The sequence below is a fragment of the Notamacropus eugenii genome, chromosome 3, assembly GCF_028372415.1.
Source record: "Notamacropus eugenii isolate mMacEug1 chromosome 3, mMacEug1.pri_v2, whole genome shotgun sequence".
Classification (NCBI taxonomy): Eukaryota; Metazoa; Chordata; class Mammalia; order Diprotodontia; family Macropodidae; genus Notamacropus; species Notamacropus eugenii.
In genome coordinates, this window is record NC_092874.1 from 425,987,478 (window position 1) to 426,003,278 (window position 15,801).

Below are 15,801 nucleotides of genomic sequence, written 5' to 3' on the forward strand. Positions count from 1 at the left end.
GTCTTCCCAACTCCAGGCTAGTGCTCTATCCACCTCGCTCCTAGACTTGGAGTTAGAAAACAAAGCTTCCAATCCTAACTGCCCTGTACTCCCTATTTGTCACTTTATCTTTCTGTGCCTCAGTTTCCCTAATGGGGGTGAGGGAAAAGATCAGTATACTCATGGGCAAGTCACCTTATTTCTCTGTACCCCAGGTTTCTCATCAGTAAAAGTCTGGGCTGGACTAGACCAGGAGTCCTGACCTTTTTTTGGATCAGAGACAATTATTTGTCACTCTAGCGAAGCCTGTGAACCCTTTCTCAGAATAAGGTTTTTAAATGTATAAAATAGAGTATGTAGGATCACAAAAACCCCAACTACTTTAAAACAGTTACCAAAATATTTTTTTAAAAGTAAGTTCACAGATCCCCAGGTTATCACCTTGCCTTCTCCCTCTATACCTCATTGGTTGGGTTCAAAGATCAAAGGTCTAAATCTATGGTACTGAGGTCTTAGGTCCTCTGTGGCTCTCAGCCTATGACTCTCCTATATGATACTGCAATGATGATTTATCTTTCTGCCAGAGGCAACTTTCTTCACTAACCAGTTCACTCTATTTCCTATAGATAAGACTCCATAGAACCTTATTTGAGTCATCTTAATGTTTAGGAAGTTGGGAGAAATTTAGAGCCAGCGACTGTGTCGATGGCAGGGATAAGGAGCCTTACTTAGCAGAGAAAATAATAAGGCTCCTTTATCTCACCTGGGAATGGCCCTTTTACAATGTCCAAAGCCTTGTCACATTCATTGTCTCACTGGGCTCCTCCCAAAAACCTTGTGAGAGTGGTAGTGAAGGAATTATTATTCCCACTTGACAGATGAAGAAACTGAGACCCTGAGACCTAAACTGATTTGTCAGATTAAAAGACAGGTCTCCTATTCCAGAGCCTGGGTTCTCTTCCACACTCTATCTCCCCCTACAGTTCGAAAATTAACCTTTCCTCAGTTTCCTAATCATCTACACTTCTTGCCCGCACCCCCACCTCTACCCTAGACATTGTAGCGGGGGATAAATATAGGGCAGTTGGTGATATTTCCCTACCTAATAGCCCTTTTCTGACATAGACACACTTAACCTTGTCCCCTTAAAGAGCCATGGACAATCAGGGCTATTTTCACAGAAGACTGGAACTGCCTTTAAATGAGTTTTTTAAAAAGCCTCTTCTTGCTCTCTTCTTTCAATTCCCATTCCCAGGCCAAAAGATAAACCCTAGAGCTCAGACAATGGGAAATGGGGACTTTGGGAGGGAAGTCAGGGATGGGGTGTTCTGCCCCTCATCTCTCCTCACCCCCACCCGGAACAAATAACATATACTTTCCCCTCCCTGCATCTGGGCAGATGTCAATCAAGCCCTTTCTCCAGTGTTTACGAGGGGACTGAGGTTGTAGTAACCTTCCTGGCTTTAATAGGGATCAGATCTGTAACTGAAGGGACTGTCACTTTCTCATCTCCCTTGGAGTTTAAGTTTCAATCTATGATCAGGATAGGAATGACTGCACGGCCAGGAGTCTATTTCAGGAATCAATTCCAAGTGTAAGTTCTTAGATTATTCTTGGATTTCTTGGTCCAAGAAAGAGTGGTAAGTAGGACATTTTGTGTTAGGGAATAAAGCATTCCCTCAGCTGATGGAAGAGTCAGGATATAATCTACTGTGACAGGGGAATAGGCAGTGGAGATAGAGAAACAGGACACTTGAGTACCTTGACGTGGGATTTTTTGGGGGTGGGGGCCAATTTGAGATGGGAAACAGTTCATCTGTCCTTGTTTACTTGTTTTCAGTCATGACTGACTCTTCCTGATCTCATTTGAGGTTTACTTGGCAGAGATACTGCAGTAGTTTGTCATTGCCTTCTCCAACTCATTTTCCAAATGAGGAAACTGAGGCAAGCAGGGTGAAATGACATGCTCAGGGTCACGCAGCTAGAAAGTGTCTGAGGCTGCATTTGAACTTGGGTCTTCCAGTCTCCAGGCCAGGTGTTCTACCCACTGCGCTACCTAGCTGTCCCATCTAGTAGATTTTAACTGGTAGATTTTAACTATTTTTTCTTATTAATCAGATGCTAAATTCTATTAGATAAGACTCCAAGCTTTGTCTTCTGATTTAAGTGCCTCCTAAATCCAATATCCTGGGTTAAAGTCCCAATTGTGTCCTATCCTAGTCATAGCTCAAAGGAGAAGGTATAAGGAGGAGAGACAGACGTAGTCCCACACTGGGTTTTCTCTTCAGTCCTCTGATCAGGTTTTAAGTTTTGGAAGTCCTAGAGAAAGTAGACTCCTCCCAAACTATCCACCCAAACAGTCCCAGATCTCAGGCTGGAATGCAGGGAAAGGTATGGAACTGATTCTCCTCAAAGATCTGAATCAGATGCTTAGATGCAGTTTGAGTCCGGGTTAGGGATCTTGACTGCCATTCACATGAGGAATGAAGATAGAGGTATTTTTACCTTATTTTTACCCTAGCTCTACCCATCCTCCCCTTTGCCCCGAAGAAAGTCTTCAAGATCAGCCCCTTCCAAAGCCCCCTGGGGACAAGGACAAGGCGAGGGTACCTGCTTGGCCTCCCCCCCATCCCCCACCCTTAGTACTTCTTTGCCTTTCAAGGTTCCAATCTCTGGCCTGGAATGTATCCAGGCCAGTTGTGGGAGGGGGTCAGAGGAGCCTTTTGTGAAAACACCTGGTAGGCGGTTGTGAATTCCAACCATTTGGCTCTAAACAGTAGTAGTATTCTAAACAGTAGAATCACACAAGAGCCTCATAGGAAAAGAGAGTTTAGAGTTGGAAGGAATCTTAGGAGTCATCCAGCCCAACCAACCCCCTTCATTTCTAGCCTTGGAATGGCCAGTTCTGGATTTGAATTTTGGTTCCCACCATTTTGGCTATGTGACCCTGGGCAAGTCACTTAACCCTTCACGACTTCAGCTTCCCTGTGGGGATAATATAATACTAGTTACCACTTATATAGTATTTTGGGATCTATACTTTACAAATATTATCTTATCTTATCTTCATAGCAATCCTGGGAGGTAGGTGCTATTATCGTCCCTATCTTACAGATGCGGAAACTGAGGCAGATAGATGACGTGCCCAGGGTTATGCAGCTAAGAAATGAGAGGCCACATTTGAACTCAAGCCTTCCTGCCTCCAGACTTTGCTAGGTTATGAAGGTGGGCTGAATCTATTGTGATGAAATTTAATAATATAAATTCCTTGAGGTTGGACATTGTTTTTCTCGGCACAGAGTAAATGCTTAATAACTGTGGATTGAGTTATTGATAATAGTGATAACTGATAATAGTGAAAAGCCTTACTCTTGAATCCTGAAAAATCAGCCTCACAAATACAAGGGAGGAGAAGCTCGGCTAAATAGCATTCCATCTGACAAGGATCTGAAAAACTTAGTGAACCACAAGCTTCATACAAGTCCACAGCCATTTATGGTGTATCCCAAAAGGTCATTCAGTCATAAGCATTAAGAATCATACCCATTGCTGCAAAAGACAGGGGATAATGCTGCGGTGCTCTGTTCTGATGAGTCCGAATCTGGAGAGTGACTTGTTTGGAGTTTTTTTTTTTTGAGTGGGGGAGGGTGTGGTCCACTTTGGGACTGATTGTTTGGGAAGCTTGGTGAAATGCCTTGGGTTCATGCTTTGGGAGGATCCATAGAAAGAAGTGGAGATATTTATCCTGGAAAACAAGACTGAGAGGGGGGATGTGATCGCTATCCTCAAATACTTAAAGGGCTGTCATGTGAAAGAGGGATTATTGGAGAGAGGCAGATTTCAGGTTGATATTTGGAAAGCCTTCCAGATGATTAGAGCTCTCTGAGCATAGGAAAGGCTAAGCCCAGAGGCAGGGTGCTCCTCACAAAGAAGTCTTCAGTGGAAAAGAGGCTGACTTGTCAGAATTCTGTCAGTCAAAAAGCATTCATTAAGCACTGAATGTATGCCAGGCAATGTAAGCACTGGGGATGAGAAACAGAAAAAGACAGTCCCTGACCTCACACAGCACATAGTCCAATGTGGGAGAATGACGTATCCAAGTGGGGCCCGTCCAGGTAGGTCTATGTGGAATGTGTAGCTGCTGCTCCAGCTCTGAAGTTCTATGACTTGGTGGCTAGATTCTGCTTCGGGCTAAGCCAGGATGCTCTTTGTGACACCATGAGAATAACAATAAAAACTGAGGTTTTCCACAACCTTATTGCACCGCCTACAGTATGTTCCAGCCATATTAAAAGTTCTGTCTCTTAAACACTTCTTGCAATTTTCCATCTCCTTACCTTTACTCACACTGTTCCCTCTGCCTGGAATGCCCTCTTCATGTCTCTGATTGTTGCAACATGACCCAGTGAATAGACTGGATTCAGGAATACCCTGTCAAATCCTGACACTAGCTATGTAACTTGGTCAAGTCACTTATATTTCTCTGACTTAGTTTCCTATAAAATGGGAATGATAGCCTATCTCACAGGGTTGTTGTGAGACACAAAAGAAATAATGACTAATGAAAACTTTAAAGTGTTATAGCAATGTCATCCTTTAAAAATGCAACTAAAATGCCACCTCCTCCAGGAAGCGTGCCCAGATCCCTTCTCTCCCCCATTCTTTTGAGTTGAGAACCACCTTTCCCTCCTGGGACATCACTTAATACTTTGTTGTTCTGTAATTCTCTGATACACTTAGCAGATAATATATTGATCTGCTTTTTCAACTCTGTACCAGAGTTCAAGGATGCAGGGACTTTGTTTTACCGAAACTGTCTGTTTCTCTAGCACAATATCCTCCTTTTAAATCTGACTTTATTGATACTTATTTGTTACCACATCATCTTTGTTTTAAATTTTCTTATTTTTAGAGTTTCTTACATTATATTATATTGATTTTATTTGCTTATTTTATTCATACTCCACCCAGAGAACCATTTCTTGTAACAAACAATAAAGAATAAAACAAAATTAAAAGAATAGAAGAGAATAAAACAAATAAATCAAAGAATCAAAGAATGAAAAAGAAGTTCTCAGTGAAACTTACCAATCTAGCAACTACGTCTGAGGGTATAGGCAATATTCCACACCCCTAGCCTCTCACCTCTTTAAAGGAGGAGAAGCTAGTCAGTGTTCTTGGAGTAGTAGACACACAAGAATTTCAACTCACCAGAAGTCAAGTCAATTCAATTATAACCTTTAATTAACTGTAATTTTTAAAAACCCCAATTGCTACCCTCTCCTTTGAGAAAAAATTCCAAGAAAACCAGCTGAAATCAGGGGTGTAGGCACCAAAATATCTTCTGAGGGATGCCTGAGGAGGGTGCATATGCAGAGAATGGACATGTAGAATTTGTTCCCTGAGGCCCAACGTAGTCCCCCGGCAGCAGAGGAAGATTCCATCAGGTCACCAGACTCTGAGGAAGGCCAGAACACCAGGAACAGACAGCTTGGAAACATTCCCAAAAAAAGAGTTAGGATAGAATGTTATTCACAAAAAGACAATGTATTCCAAGCCCCTGGCCTCACTGAGGATGACTGACTGTCCTCATCCCTGTAAGTCTCACCATCACAGCCCTCATTCCACAACCGGTTTCTCAAACAGGTTTATTTGTAGGTATCTAAACATCTCAGTATTAGACAGAACCTCAGAATTCACAAGTAAAGTAGAATCTCCTTCTAGAATCCTCAACAAATGGTTATCAAGGACCCATAGGAAGACCTCTAGTGAAGAGGAACTTATTACCTATGGAAGCAGCCTGCTCATCTTTGATGCCCTGATAGGCATTTTTGGGGCTAATATTAAGACTAAATCTACCTTTTTTCTAACTACTTGAATTTTGGCTCTTACACTTACTAGCTGTACGACCACAGGCAAATTACTCAATCTTCCTTGGCCTCAATTTCCTCCATTGTAAAATAGATACAAATACTTGTGCTACCTACCTCAGAGAGTCTGTAAGGAAAGCATGTTGTATATGGGATCAAGCAGACAAGTCTGATCCCTCTACTACATGCCAGCCTGTCCAATATTTGAAGAAATGGTCACATCTTTCTCCTCCTTCCCCCTTCTCTAGAATGAACACCCCTATGTCCTTTCATCGTCCTTGTAAGGGATGATCTCTGCTCATCTCTAACGTCCTAGTTCCCTTCTCTTGGAGTGTTTCCTTTTTGGCAACATCCTTCCTGAAATATAGCGCCCAAAACTGCCTCCCACACTCCAAATGTGATTTGACCAGATCAGAGTACAAAAAGATTACGATGGGTCTTCCTAGCTTCCAGCTCCCTAAGGCTTAGTTAGTAAAGAACCTGAATAAGTATAAAGATGATAGATTTATGTTTGGGATGAATGTTTTAAGTCTTTAAGTCCAACCCCCTCATTTTACAAATAAGGAAACTAAGGCCTTGAGAGGTGGGGGGAGCTGTCAAGTGACTTGCCCAGGATCACATAGCTAGTATTTGAGGTGGGATTTGAATCCAAATCTTGCCTTCAGATTCAATCTTCTATTGTATCCATCGAAAGCCCTTGTTATAATGTGGCCTGACTGTATACGCATGTGTATTTTTCTGTTCCTAGATCTCATGATGGCTTCATAAAGAAGTTCACAAAGCTCAGTGGATGAACAGTCTCAGTGATGTTTGTAAGATACACACACACACACACACACACACACACCTCTACCCAAACCTACCCAACAATATTTCCAAGAGAATTACTCTCTCTCTCTCTCTCTCTCTCCCCACCCCTCCTTCCCTCCCCAGGGCCAACTAGGGGCTAGGTACTCGATATTACTGAGGCCCTGTCTGGCTTCAAGGGGAATGTGTATCTCACTGGGAGAACAGCTGTCCTCTAAGATAACAGCACCTCAGCCTCAGTCATTAATTTGTCAAAGGAGGGCGGGAGGGGGAGTGGAGGGTGAGGAAGACAAGGCTATGGGTCTGGCTCATGGATATCCTGGTCTTTTTTTCCCCCCAATTTGATTGATGGGGAAGGGAATCTGAGAGGCAGAAGGGTCACAGAATCATAAAACTGAACCCTAACCCTTTTGAGAAGGGGCCTTAGAGACGTAGTCCAATCCCTCTCATTTTACAGCTGAGAAAACTGAGGCCCGGACCACTTAAATGACTGGCCCGAGGTCAAACAGATAATTTGGCAGGCTTCCCCTATGGGGCACCTGCCACACCCAGCTGCCCCCCATTCCCTCTCACCCCAATTTTCAAGGTCAAGGAGACCAATCAATTAGCTCCAGGTCAGGAGGGCTGGGCTTCATTTTCCCCAAAGTCCAGGGGAGGGCCTAAATTCTCCCTTGGTTTGGGGATTCCTACAAGTTCCCTGCCCTGGGGTCCATTGTTTCCTCAGGGGCAGCAAGGATATCACCACAGCCTAGGATTGGGGCTTTTCAATTAAAAATGGGAAATAGAATGAAAGAAAAAATGTAAGGGGGGATTTGTCAGGGCTGTGTGTGACGCCTCCACACAATACAAACGACCCTGAAACACTGACTCAGGAGGATTTCCCAACTTTCCCAGCAGCCTTTGCTCTGGAAGCTGAGGCTGAACTGAGAAGTTGCTTATTTTTTTGCCTTCTCAGGCTGGTGGCTACAGGATGCAAACTACTGACCCTAATCCAGTGTTTGGCTCTCAAGATGAAAACCTCTAAATATTTCAGTACAAGCATCCACAGCCTGAAACTGTTCACTGGCTGCCCTAAATCGCCAGGGATGAGGAAAGTTCCAGTGGGGTGGGTGGGAGGGAAAGGAGGAGCAGCCCTCAGCACAATAAGGGTATGAATGAAATCGCAGCAGTCAGAGTTTTCGAAGTTGTCATTTATAGAATGCCTTAAGGTTTGCGTGATGCTTTTACAGTCACTGTTGCATTTAGGACAGAACCTTTTTTCAAAAAAATAGTTTGCCATGATGGTGGGATTTAGATACATTATATTAATGCACAATGACATTGACCTTGGCCAGAAATCACATAATAAAGAGTATTACTGTGTGTTCATGCATACGTGGCTCTCTGAATGCATGTGCATACATGGGTTGGTGCATGTGATTGTGCATTCACACATAGGCATGTGTCTGCGTGTGTATGTGCATGCCTTCTTGCATGGGACATGGCTATGTGCGCTAACACAAGGGGGAGGAGAGGAGGAGACTTATTAGAGAAGGATGGAAAGAGGTGCACACTCTGGGAGCTAGACCAGGCCAAGTTCCAGTCTTGTTGATTTCAATTAAGTGGCCCTAATCACAGAGCCCCCAATCCAGGAAGCCAACCCAAACTAGACAAACTGATAAATAAACTGTCCGGGGCCTGGGCTCTTTATGTGCGTTTCTGAAGTGACAAGAGGCACACAAAAGAGCTTTTAATTAAATCAAAGGAGAGGGGGAAAATGGGCCAGGCAGCACTCTGCTATTATGTTACAGTGAGCTAAAATGAAAACTTATTTTTAAAGCTCTGGTATTAATTTGAGATTATTCAGATACTTAATTAAAAGTGCAGCATGTGTTAAATATTATTTCAACAAAGATTATCATCAAACCCCTATGTAATACGAGCCTCACTGCTCTAAGCGATATTTTATGCAAATATTCTGCGGCCACTGAAGGAAGGGTTCCTGAGCTGGTGGGGGCTCCTCCTAGGAGCAGGGCCCCATGGCCCCACAGGCCCCAAAGGCCATGGCCTCACCTTGGCCAGGAGGATAGAAGAGTTTATCCACTGGCTCCCTCCCTCCTAGGACCCCTCACACAAGGAGACTGACTGTGAGATTCACACACTGAAGCCCACTTGGGGAGGTTCCTTCCATTGCAGATGAGGATCCAGGCTAAGGATGTTGCTAGGCCCATGAGCATTGGTACATGTACGAAGTGGGGGGTGTGGGTGTGTATGTGAATTCTTTCCAAGTTGCCATTTTCCTAAGCAAGTGCTGAAGGTAATACTATCCCTGCCTGTTTCCTTCTCAAATTAAACAATATTGTCATTTTTTAAAAAAAGGTCCGAATTTGAAAGAAGTATTCTTCTCATTCTTCTACCAAAGATTTCCTCTGATATTCTAGAGTTCATGGAGACAAGTGCATATTGTAGCAGGTCTACCCAGAAGTGGGGGTGGGGTGGGGCACAGAAATGCATGAAAACACCTGGGGGGAAAACTGCCAGCTGTGCCAAAGGAGGGCCCATCCAGACCAGTGAGATCACAGATCTGGGCAGGATTGTTCATTTGTCTATACTGAGACTATAATGAGGCATTGGAGACTGGCTCTATGTTTTTCTTCGTCTGTATTCATGGGTGTGTGTATGGGGGAGTAAAGGAAGAGAATGTAGGGGTAAGATCCAGATCCTGGCTGTGCCACTAGTTAGTCACCTGGGTGACTTTGGGAAATTCACTTGTTCTTTCTGACTCTCTAAAATAAAGGAGCTAGACTTATTACATGGTCTCTAATACCCTATGCAGCTTTAAATAAGGAATCCCATCATGAGCCTATTTTAGTCTGTATGTGTATGCATACAATGTACATGTATGTGTATGTACACACATGTACATATGTAAACACTGCCCAGGATAGACACCAGGGCAAAACCACACAGACTGAGTGGATCCCCTGACCAGGGATATGCTGGTAAATGTTTAACAACTGACTGGGGAGAGGGAGGGATGTATGCAGAACACACTTTTAAGTTTCATCAGCATTATTAACATTTTCTCCATGAGTTTCCTCGTTTAAGAAGCCCTTACAAAACAATAAATCAAGCCCTGATTTGTAACATTTGCTGGTGTCCAAAGTGTAAATGCTTATACTGAAAATTTAACTGTCAGCTCCAGCTGGTTCAGGCTGGCTCCAGCACACCTTGCTCTGGTACCCCACAAAGTGACCCAAAACAGGGACATTGAAACAATCTCTGTCTCCATGTCTCTCTCTCTCTCTCTCTCTCTCTCTCTCTCTCTCTCTCTCTCTCTCTCTCTCTCTCTCTCTATTTCTCTCTCTCTCTCTCTCTCTCTCTCACACACACACACACACACACACACACACACACACACATCCACTAGCTAGACAATCTGCCCCTACATGTTCATTAAAAAAAAAGCCCTTGGATTTTTCCTATAGGTGACCTGAGTTGGATACAGAACCCACTCAACCTGCCCATAGCATGGCCCAAGGCGGCGGGTGCTCCCCATCAAATCCCCTGGCAGTTGGGGAGCATCAGCTAGAGTTTTCACCAACATTGCCCCCTGGCTCATTGTCACGTAGGAAGCGCCTACTATGTGGCTGGCTATGCAAAGTAAGGCGACAGAACCAGGCCCGGCTCTCAACGAGCTGTTTCGGGAGGCTTGGGGATCCTTTGGACAAGGCAATGGGGAGAAGGTCCAAACAGGCGGCCGGAATGCCCACTCCGTGCTCCCGCAGAGTGGTTCGCGTCTCCCGAGGGCCACTCGTCGGAGGAAGCTGGGGCTCAGAAACCAGGGGTAGCTGCTGAGTCTGCAAGAAGGACCCCCGGGCAGGGTCCGCGAGGCGGCCAGCGCAGCTTCCCAGAGCTGGTCCCGGGCAGCGCGATCCGCGACTCAGCCTCTGCGCTCTCCTCGCTTCCGAGAAACGGCGCGCTCCTGCCCTCTGTTGGCAGCCTGTGGCACCGCATCGCCCGGTGAGGGACGTGCGAGCATACCGAGGTACCCGGCACCTTCCTCTCGGCCATCTGGTCCAACCCCCTCCTTTTACACAGCGGGAAACTGAGGCCCAGTGACACGCACGATTTCTTGCAGCAGACCTCACCCCACCTCCCAAACCTTATTGCACTTAATTCAGAGGACACAGATTTGGGGCTGGAAGGGACCCCAGACGCATCCAATCCAAGGCTGCCACTACAGAAATCTAGAGAGCTTGTGTCTTGCCCAAGACCACAGAGGCTGGGCTGGCAAAGCTGTGACTTGAACACAGGTCCTCTGACTCCCCACCCCCAGTCCAGCATTCTTTCAGTAGCACCGCACACTCGATTCTTTTTTTCACCCTCCTCCCTTTTTGGAGAGAAAGGAAGTTAGGATTTTTGAGTCGTGATATGTTTGAATCATAGCACTTTATATTTTTGGGGTGTCCTAAAAATCTTAGTGCAGTTTAGGCCTTTTTAGAGCTTAAAATTTTTTCACTTTAAAAGTTTTAAGATTTAAAAAGCTCTAAACTGCTCTAAGACTTTTGGAACACTTTGTATACACTTAGGATTTCAGGATACTAGCTATAGACTTCTTAGGATTTTAAAATCATAGGACCCCAGAACTGGAAGGGAACTATTGTCTTCATTTTACAGACAAGAAAACTGAGACCCAGGGATTTGAGGTGATTCCCTCAGAGCCACCCTGTCACTTAGTGGCAGAACCAGGTCTCCTGACTCTCAATCCAGTGCCCTCTCTCTACTTTCCTTGCCATATCCATGTTTTTCCTTTGCAAGATGCATTTTGTCCTCTCATGATTCCCAGGGTACAAAAATGAACCACAGGCTTCTGGAGTCTTGTGGCCACTGCTGTCCTCCAATGGCTAGAGGTGTAGCTCCCAATGGAAATCCTTGAGCCTTCTCTCTCAGATAAAGGAACCCTGGCATTCTGCTGAAGACTCAGCATTGAATTTGGGAGAATCTCTGAGGAGGGGTGAGCCCTAGAGGCTACGGGCCTGTCTTAGGATGGAAGGGACCTTAGAGGTCGTCTGGGCCAATTTCTTCAAATCCTAGATGAATTACCTTAGGCCCAGAGAGGCTATGGGAAGTTCCTAAGACCATACAGTTAATTGCTACTCTAATTACAACTCTCTTCACAACCAGGTTAGGTAAAAGGTTCCACCACTGAACCTGCCAAGCAAGGGAGTCCTCACTATGGACTGGAAGCCAGAACACCTGACTCCTTCCTAGTCCCAGCTCAACCCCAGACTTGCTGTGTGTGTATCTTGGCAAATGTCTTCACCTTTCTAATTCTCATCTGCCAGGCTAATAAAATAGCCCTTTCTACTTTCCCAAGTACTTCTTCCTTTCCCTTGATCTCTGAAACCATCCTAGGAGGTGAGCCCAGGGGGGGGCTGTTACCCTTTGGGCAAGGAAGTCACTTAAACTCTTTGTCTTTTTACCAGAATAGGAATGTGGCAAAATCAACATTTATTAAGCACCTTCTGTGTGTAGGGGACTTTTAGGTCAGGAGAGAAAGTTAAGATAGGACTGTTTGCTTACCTTCAGGGAGTTTACTATCTAGGAAATAGCTATAACAAGCACAGAGAGCTTTGGCATAGACCCTTCTTAAATAAGTCACACTAGAAAGAGTTTTGCCAAGCCAAAGTGCTTCATAATCTGGTGCTTGGTGCTGGATTGAGTCACATGATCTTATATTTAGAGCAAAAAACATCTTGGATGTCATCCAGTCCAACCTCATCATCTTACAGATGGGAAATCTAAGGTTCAGGGAAACAAAGGGACTTGTCCAAGTAAGGTCCCAAGGGATCCTTGGGGCAGTTAGGGCAGGCTTTCTGACTCCACATCATTCATTTATTCTTGTTGCTCCCTGGTGCCTCTCTGATCAGAAGACTTGGGTTCAAATCTCTGACTCTGTCCTGTACTACTCATGTGATCTTTAGCCAATCATTCAACATCGCTTCAGTTTCCTCGTCTGTAAAAGATTGAGTTAGACTAGATGCCCTGCGAAGTTCCTTCCAGTTGTAAATCCAAGATTCTATGCCAAGTGTATTAGAGAGGAACAACCAAAGGGCTGTGTGGGTTCCCCAGGCATCAAGTCATACCAACAAGCATTTATTAAACACCTGGGATGATGTGTCCGACATTGTACTATGTGCAGGTGGTAAAAAGAAAAGTAAAATCATTTTCTGATTTTTGAGGAGCTCACATTCTAAAGGGGGAAACAGGGAACATCAGGAAAATCAGCTCTGATGGTGCTCTCTGAACTCTGCAGACGTCTTTCTCCTAGGGTTCAAGGGAGGAGGGAGATGTTTGTTAAATTTGTCGACTCTTCATTTCACAGATGAGCAAGTAATCGCTAGCAATTATATAGTTTAAGGTTTGCAAAGCCCTTTACAAGTAGTTTCTCTCTTTTGATCTTCAAAACAACCCTTGTAAGGTAGGTGCTATTATCATTTACATTTGAGGAAACTGAGGCTGAGAAGGAAGATGACTTGTCTAGGATCACATAGCTGGGAAGGATTTGAGGCAGGATTATGAACCTAAGTCTTCCTGACTCCAGGTTCACTGTACCACCTGGCTGCCTATGATGAAGATGAAGGACAGAGAAGTGAAATTATTTACCCCAACAGCCAGTCTCAAAGCCAGTTAGTGGCTGATCTGAGTCTTAGAACTCCTGTTTTCCATTTCCCCAGGCTACCTCCTGGGTACCTTCTCCCTCCTCCCTTGAACAGGAGGAGAATGTCGACCTGAAGGATCAGCCACTGTCTATGAAACCCAAGAACCAAGGTGACTCACAGTCTCAGCTGTAGCAATCAACTGCTGGGTTGGGCTATTGCCCCAGAACAGCAGAATCTCACTTTCGCAGGCTTGGAAGAATCTCAGAATCCATTCAGTCACAGCTGTATCCATCTAGGAATTCCCTGTGGGATATCCTGGGCAAGGATTCATTAGCCTTCAATTGAAGACCTCCATTGGGAAAGAACTTATTACCTATTGAAGAAGTCCATTTTAATTTTGGAAAGCTCCAATTATTATGAAGATTGGTTTGGGGTTGGATTTTTGTTTTTTTTTGTTTTTTTTCTGACCATCAAACCCAAATCTCTGCCTCTACAATCTTGGCTCATGGCTCCTAGTTCTTCCCTTTGGGGCCATGCAGAACACATTTGATCTCTCTTCCATATAACAACCCTTTGATTACTTGAAGATAACCATCCTGTCTTCCCCAAGTCTTCTGCCTCCCGGCCAAATAGCCCCAGTTCCTTCAAGGGATTCCCATGAGACATAGGCTCCAGCCATCTTATCAGCCCCACCACCATTCCATCTTCTGGTCTCCCAGTGTTCTTCTCAGAATGTGACACTCAGAACTGAATATATTACTTTTAAAAATTCAAATAAAAAGTTTTATTAACATGCTTAGTTTTTACATTGCAAACATTTCCATATTACTTCTACCTCTTGAAAGAGCTCACGTAACAAATAAAATATTTAAGCAAAGCTAACAATTTAGTGACTTCCTTTGAAAGGACATGCAACATTCCACATCTGCAGTCCCCTACCTTCTCTATTTTTAAAGTGCTTTTTTCCCCAAATAAACTAAAATCTATTTTCTCTCCATCTCACCTCCACCCCACCCCATGAGTAAAAAAACAGACAAAGAAATTCTTTGTAACAAATATGCATAATTAAACACGACAAATTCCCCAACGGACTGTATAAATACATAGATACACATATATGTAGATGTATCTGTGTATATATACACTTACATACACAGTTATGTCTCATTTTTCACCTTAAATCCACCACACCTCTGTAATGGATACAATGTTTCACCATTGGTTCTTTGGAATCATGGATGGTCATTGTGTTCAGAATTCTTACAGCTTTCATGGTTGTGTATCTTTACATGTTGTTATCAGATAGATTGTTCTCCTGAACACAGTACTCTAGATGTGATCTGACCTGGGCAGAGTAGAGAGGAATGAAAATGACTTTTTTTCTGTAATCTAGCCTCTTAGAAATGTCACTTAAGGTCAAATTAGTTTATTTGGCCAAGTCACAGTGTTGACATATTGAAATTACAAATGCACCAAACCCTTCAAACTTTTCATATGAACTATTATCTAGTACCATCCCTCCCTTTCAGAACTGGTTCAACTTTAAAGACATTGGTTTATTCTATATCTATCCCTATTATGGTTCAATTTCTTTGATTTGACTTATTGGCTTAGCACAGTAAGATCTTTCTGAATCCTGCCTTTGTCATGTCAGCATTCTAGTTTTGTGTTATCCAAACATCTGATAAACATGGCAGCATTGCCAATGGTTTATTAGAACTATTGATGAAATATTGCAGGGACAAAGACAGGTTACTGGGACCCTTCACTAGAGACTTTCCAAGTTGCCTTGTTCATATGAACACTCTTTAGAATTAGTCATTCAATCAAATCTGAATGGATCTAACTAGATAATCTCCAGCTTCAGCTCTCCATCCTGTCCATAAGATATTGTGAGTTATGTTGTCAAGTGGCTTGACTGAAATCTATGTATCTTCCACCTATGGCACTGTCCTATTTTACCAGCCCAATGACTCAATCGGTAAAGGAAAAGAGGTTAGTCTGGCAGAATCTGTACTTAATGAATCCTTGTTGGTTCATCCCTGTTTCTTTTTCTTAAGGATCATAAAACATACCTTTATTACTACACTCCAGAATTTTTCCTGGAGTCAACTTCAAGCTTAAATTAATTTGAAGAATCTACTTTCAAAGATAGAAAATTTAAAAACAGATTTTTAATGGATTTTGTTTTTAGGTTGCTTAGAGCCTGTCCTATATAGAATTTTAAAAAAACAACAGGTATAACATTTGCCTTTTTCCAGTCCTGAGGATACCTCTTTCATTAAGCTGGATTTTTTTGAAGGCCACTTGACAGCAGGTAAGTTAAAATATCTGCTAGTTCTTTAGATGTATTGGAATGTAACTTGTGTAGGCCAGCTAATGTGAACTTATTGAGGGCATGTAGGAGTAATTTCCTACCATCTCTACTTATGGTAGGCTTTAGTTCACTTATGTCATTTTAAATCTATCTTTTCCAGTTCAAAAATAATTCTCCTTGTAAA

At 43.5% G+C, this 15,801-nt stretch overlaps 1 long non-coding RNA gene across 1 annotated transcript; it reads left to right on the forward strand.

Moving 5' to 3' along the window:
* The first annotated feature begins 10,314 nt into the window (after positions 1-10,314).
* On the forward strand, positions 10,315-12,010 carry LOC140497401 (uncharacterized). The gene is made up of 2 exons (XR_011964667.1): positions 10,315-10,683; positions 11,823-12,010. It is a non-coding gene; the product is annotated as an uncharacterized lncRNA (long non-coding RNA).
* The last annotated feature ends 3,791 nt before the right edge of the window (positions 12,011-15,801 follow it).